The sequence below is a fragment of the Chiloscyllium plagiosum genome, chromosome 31 (genome assembly GCF_004010195.1).
Source record: "Chiloscyllium plagiosum isolate BGI_BamShark_2017 chromosome 31, ASM401019v2, whole genome shotgun sequence".
Taxonomy (NCBI): Eukaryota; Metazoa; Chordata; class Chondrichthyes; order Orectolobiformes; family Hemiscylliidae; genus Chiloscyllium; species Chiloscyllium plagiosum.
In genome coordinates, this window is record NC_057740.1 from 41,906,344 (window position 1) to 41,912,811 (window position 6,468).

Here is a 6,468-nt window from a genome sequence, read left to right on the forward strand (position 1 = left end):
TTCCAGCGACACATTTTCAGCTCTGATCTCCAGCATCTGCAGTCCTCACTTACTCCTAGTTTGGTAAAGAAAAGCCATTTACTGACCTAACTAGAGAAGTCTGTTCTCGTGAGCAAAAGGCTGGTTACAGGTTACATTGGTACAGAGACTAAGTAAGATGCAGAAGATTGGCCCATACTACTTTGAAGTCCTAAATATATTTATTTAATGAAATCATCATATTGGATGGTGTTTAAGGCACTCCTCAGCATTAACATCTCAGATCCTCATACACTTATACAACATCTACTTCATGCGTTTGCCGCTTTATGTTCACACATTCAATATAAAATCACTTCTACCCTGAGCCCGGCTGTTCCCAAGTCTCAGACTTTACAAATTCAGACAATCTGGAGATTTCAATTTTTTCCCAGAACATATTCACTTCAGACTTGCAAGAGTAGGAGGTTTCTGATTTGCAGATCATTGCCATCGATTCTGTTCCTAACAGTTTGAGGCCTGAATGTCCCTTTAGACTAGAGGATCTGTAATTTCTTGGACATTCTTCTAGCTGAAACAAGCATTTGCTGCTCTGAAGTATCTGGAGAATCTCTGCAGAGCCAACTACTTTACTGAAACAGACACTGCCTTTTTTGCGGAGTTCTGGATTCTGACGAAGGCCATTTATTCCTGACTGCACCCTGAATCTTTGGAGCTTGGTTGTTCCTTCTCAATGGTGGCTTCCATGGGGTCGAATGCATCATCAAACTGTGTCTGCTGAACTTTCTTCTCAATCTGCCTGCTCATTTGTGTTAAATTGTAAACTCTTTTTTTGGTTAGGTTGGAAGCTTTCATTCACTCTGTATTATTGGTGTAACCAACATGTTCACATCTTCAATCAGACTGTCGGAGTACTGTTTCTTGTTTGGCCTGATCTCTGTCAGAGCTGAAAATGTGTTGCTGGAGAAGCGCAGCAGGTCAGGCAGCATCCAGGGAACAGGAGAATCGACGTTTCGGGCATAAGCCCTTCTTCAGCCCTTTCTGTCAGCACTATCGTGGATTTTCTTGGGAGGAAAAAGAAATTAAATGTTTTGCTTGAACTTGTGTGTCCTCCGTATGAAATATCATGCAGAAATATCTAATTTATTCACCAAACCTTGTGGCAGTTGGAGTTATTTCAGTCAAAGATTCATCAAAGAACTCCGATAAGAAATGTTGCTCATTGGGAAATGTTTTCTCGGAACCTTGTTGATTTTTGCAACCTGAACTCATCAGTGGTTGATAGCAATGGAAAGCATTTCTGCCCGCTGAGTATACTACTGGAAATGTTTTTGATGCTAAATTTACTCATCTTGATGAATTCTGCCACACAAATGAAGATTAGGAAGCCATTCAGCCCTTCAAACCTGCTCTGCTGTCCAGTGAGATCCTGCCTGATCTAATTGTAACCTTAAATCTACATTTCCCTCTATCCCCGATAACCTTTCACTTTCTTGCTTCACAACAATCTATGTACCTCAGTCTTCAACAACACCTTCCAAACCTGTGATATTTATCAGCTTGAAGGACAAAAGCAGCCGATGTTTGAGAACACCACCAGCTGTTTTCCTAGTGTCACTGAGTTAAAATCCTGGAAGCCCCTCTCTAACATCAGAGCTCTGATGAAGACACATCTAGACTCGAAACGGTAGCTTGCTGTCCTCCCCATGGATGCTGTCTGACCTGTAGTGATCTCCAGCCTTTGTTGTTTTCAGTAAAGATTCCAGCGTCTGCAGTAATTTGCTCCTACATTGTGGGTCTATTTACAGCAACAGTTCAACAAGGCAGCTCGCCGTCTCAAAGATGATTAATGAGGGGCAATCAGGCTGAAGGAGCGGCGCTCCCGAAAGCTAGTGCTTCCAATTAAACCTGTTGGACAATAACCTGGTGTTGTGTGATTTTTAACTTTCTCCACCCCAGTCCAACACCAGCACCTCCGAATCATGACTCCTTGACAATAGCTGCAAATTCTTATCATCAGATACATGTTTTCAAATAACTTATCAAACACTTGATAAAGGAATCTTTTCATATTTAACAGTGACACATAATTGTATTTACAAAGTTACAAGGGCTGAGCCAAATCAAAAGCAGGTACAGTATATATAACAAGTAGAATTAACAGGATTTAAGCATAAAAGAATTATCTTAACTCAGAGCCTGCCTGAACTCCCAAATGCTTTTTTAAACTCTGGCCAGAGTAGCTGTGATTACACTGACTTTCTCCCCCCAGTAACACACTCAGGTTTTGTTTGAAGGGCTACAATATCAGCTTCCAGCAACAGGTTTAATTGGAAGCACACTAGCTTTCGGAGCGACGCTCCTTCATCAGGTGATTGTGTGGAGGTGTAAGGTGACTCACCTGATGAAGGAGCGATGCTCCGAAAGCTCGTGTGCTTCCAATTAAACCTGTTGGACTATAACCTTGTGTTGTGTGATTTTTAGCTTCCAGCAAAACAGCTGAAGATTCTCTACATCCAACATTTCAAAAAACACCAGTAGATTATGATCAGATTAAATTAACATCCCTTCTTGATTATTCAAAACATACATGTTAATTTGTTGAAAGACAAGACTGAATGTTTGCTCTCAACTGTGAAGTAATTTTTCTTGACTTGTATTATATTTTCTTGAAAAATAATTACTTGATGCCCTATACTATACATCCTCTTAAACTGGAGAAAGAAAAAGGAGTAACATTAATTAGCTGGCCGTAGTGAAGAGTCAGCACAGCCATAGAGGGTAGAATGGCCTCTTTCTGTGCTGTATGATTTGATGTTGTTTCACCAGATTTACATGCTTTGGTCTTTGATCACACTTTGTAACACCAGCCTTGGCTGCTGAAACCTTCATCTGTGCCTTTGTAATTTCCTGCCCCATCCTTCACCCTCATGATTAGTTTATCCAAAATTCTGCTGTCCTTGCCCTTCATTGTAATCTCCACCAATCCCACAACCCTCTTTGACCTGTAGTTTGCACCAACCACACACTTCTCCCCAATATCTTTAACCTCAAACTATGACCTCCAGCAGTCTCCAGATTTATTTGCTCCACCAGGGTCAGCTTTGCTTCTCAACTACCTGACCCAGGTTCTGGAAATCCCTCAATAAACACCTCCACCCATCTCTACTGCCACTCTGCCTCTCAATCCATTTGCACAAGGCTCCCAACAGCTCCTTTGTGTCAAACAATATCACATTAAACTCCTGTGAAGCCCCTATTAGGAGGCTATTCTCTATACTGAATTGGTAAATCACAGCAGGGGTCATAGGTGCACATAACAGACATCGGATTCTGAGTTAAGATCAACCAAGGGCCTGTATGAAACAGACAGAGAGACAGAACAAGAGGGACAGAAACAGAAAATGTGAGACAGGAGAAACAGAACGAGAGAAAGGGAAACAACAGATAGAAGTGATTCGGAGATGCCGGTGTTGGACTGGGGTGGACAAAGTTAAAAATCACACAGCACCAGGTTATAGTCCAACAGGTGACAATCACCTGATGAAGGAGCATCGCTCCGAAAGCTAGTGTGTTTCCAATTAAACCTGTTGGACTATAGCCTGGTGTTGTGTGATTTTAAACAGATAGAAGGGGAGAGATCCATCAAACTATGGACTGAGCTGTGCCCTCAAAAACACTGACTCTTCTTCCTATTTCCCTGTTGTATAACAATCACATTGTCACACTCTGTTGTGGCCTTTGATTGTAACAGTGTGGGAAAGTTTCACAATGGTGCAGTTCAGAAAGCTGACATCATGAGATGAAGGACAGTGCCTGTGTCACACAGTTCAAGTCTAGGCCCTGTGGCAGTTTCAGTGGAGCTGACATTATTGTGGTTTCCACATTCTTGTGCTCGGGGATTCCCTGGCAGCTGCTTAATATTCAGTTACATTTCTGTGATCAAAATAGATGTGGAAATTCATTTTTTCACAGGCAATGAGGTGATGGGAACATAGTTCGATTGTGCAAAAATAAAACTCCTTAATTACTGAACTAGATTTGAAATAAAAGTGTGCACTGGGGTACAGGGTCACCTACACACACACACACACCTGGGTACAAATTTGTTATGTGACCGGTTTACCATAGTGACTGCTTGATTCATGGGTCTAACAGTAATTTAATATCACCTTTTAATCTTGTAGTAGTAATGAAAGGATTAATATGGAAAGTTTTCACACATTGGTGATCTGTGCGGTTAATCTGAGGTAATCAGTCATTTCTAACATAGGGATGTGTAACTTACACACCTCCTACCCTCAGAGACACGTGTAGCTTGCTTGAAGTAAATGCTAACGTACGCTGTTAATTACACAACAGTTTAATCATTCACTGATCACCATCAAAAATTATTTGAACAATGAGTAGATCTGAAGGTTTGGAGATGCCGGTGTTGGACTGGGGTGGACAAAGTTAAAAATCACACAACACCAGGTTATAGTCCAACAGGTTGAATTGGGAGCATAGCTTTCAGAGCGCTGCTCCTTCATCAGGTGGTTGTGGAGAATAAGATCGTAAAACACAGAATTTATAGCAAAGTTTACAGTGTGATGTAACTGAAATTACATATTGAAAGAGACCTGGATTGTTTGTTAAGTCTCTCATCTTTTAGAGTGACCGTGTCGGTGTCAGTTCTTTTACGTGTAAATTCCAGAACTTAAAGTGACATTCTCATGTGAACTTTAACAAGAGGTGCCCTGCAGGCCCAGATAATGCATTGAAGGTTTGAGGTGCCCTGTGTGAGGCTGTCTGTGGACCAATGTTCAGACCAATTCTAATCTAAACAAGGATTTACAGAATCTTACATGGATTCATGCAGTTTTGAGCAAAATAAAATGTAATTCTGCATGTACAAATGCACCCCAAAAACTTACAAGTGGGGTGTGTGTGTGCGGGGGTGGGGGGGGGGGGGGGTGGAGCGGTATGAATGTCTGTGAGAGAGTGTGTGTATGTGTATGTGTGTGAGTGTAAAGCAGTATAAATCTGTGAGAGGGTGAATATGTGAGTGTGGGAGTGTACGCGTGAGATTGTATATGAGAGATGGTCTGCATGAGTGTATGGGTCTGTAGGATGTGTGTGTGTTGGTCTGTGTGTTTAGTGCAGTGGGGTCACCTGTAGTGCGACATGAACCCAGGGTCCCAGTTGAGGCCATCCCCATGGATACTGAACTTGGCTATCAGCCTCTGCTCGGCCACTTTTCGTTGTTGCCTGTCCCAAAGTCCGCCTTGGAGGATGGTCACCCGAAGGGCCATGGTCGAATGTCCTGGCCCGCTGAGGTGTTCTCCGACTGGGAGGGAATAGTCCTGTCTGTAGGTTGTTATGCAGACACTCTCCCATACGCTCACACATACACTTCCACACTCATATGCACACACGCACTCTCCCATAGACTTATACCCCTTTACACTCACACACATACATGTATACACTCTCTCACAGACACTTAAACCCCCCCCACCCCCAACACACACACACACACACACACACACACAAATAAGTTTAAGGGGTAAGTTTGTACATGCAGAATTACTTTTTATTTTGCTTAAAAACTGCATGAATCCATGTAAGATTCTGTAAATACTTGTTTAGGTTAGAACCAGTCTGACCATTGGGGCACAGACAGCCTCACACAGGGCACCTTACACCTTCAATGCATTATCTGGGCCGACATCGCACCTATTGTTAAAGTTCACTTGAGAATGTAACTTTAAGAAAGACCTGGAATTTACATTAAAAGAATTGAAACCAACATTCCCATTCTAAAAGATGAGAGACTTAACAAAAAGTCCAACTCTTTTTCAATATATAATTTCAGTAACATGGGGGCGGCACGGTGGTACAGTGGTTAGCACTGCTGCCTCGCAGCGTCAGAGACCCGGGTTCAATTCCCGCCTCAGGCGACTGACTGTGTGGAGTTTGCACGTTCTCCCCGTGTCTGCGTGGATTTTCTCCGGGTGCTCCGGTTTCCTCCCACAGTCCAAAGATGTGCAGGTCAGGTGAATTGGCCATGCTAAATTGCCTGTAGTGTTAGGTAAGGGGCAAATGTAGGGGTATGGGTGGGTTGCGCTTCGGCGGGTCGGTGTGGACTTGTTGGGCCGAAGGGCCTGTTTCCACACTGTAAGTAATCTAATCTAAACATCATACTATAAACTTTTGCTATAAGTTTCGTCATATGATTTTATTCTCTACAACTACCTGATGAAGAGCTCTGAAGGCTAGTGCTTCCAAATAAACCTGTTAGACTATGACCGGGTGTTGTGTGATTTTTAACATAGACCAGAAGGGGAGGAAATCCCAAAAGCACTGACTCTCACTGGGGTACTAGCTCACACACACACACACACACAAACACACACACAAACACACAAACACACACACACACAAACACACACACACACACAAACACACACACACAAACACACACACACACACAAACACACACACACA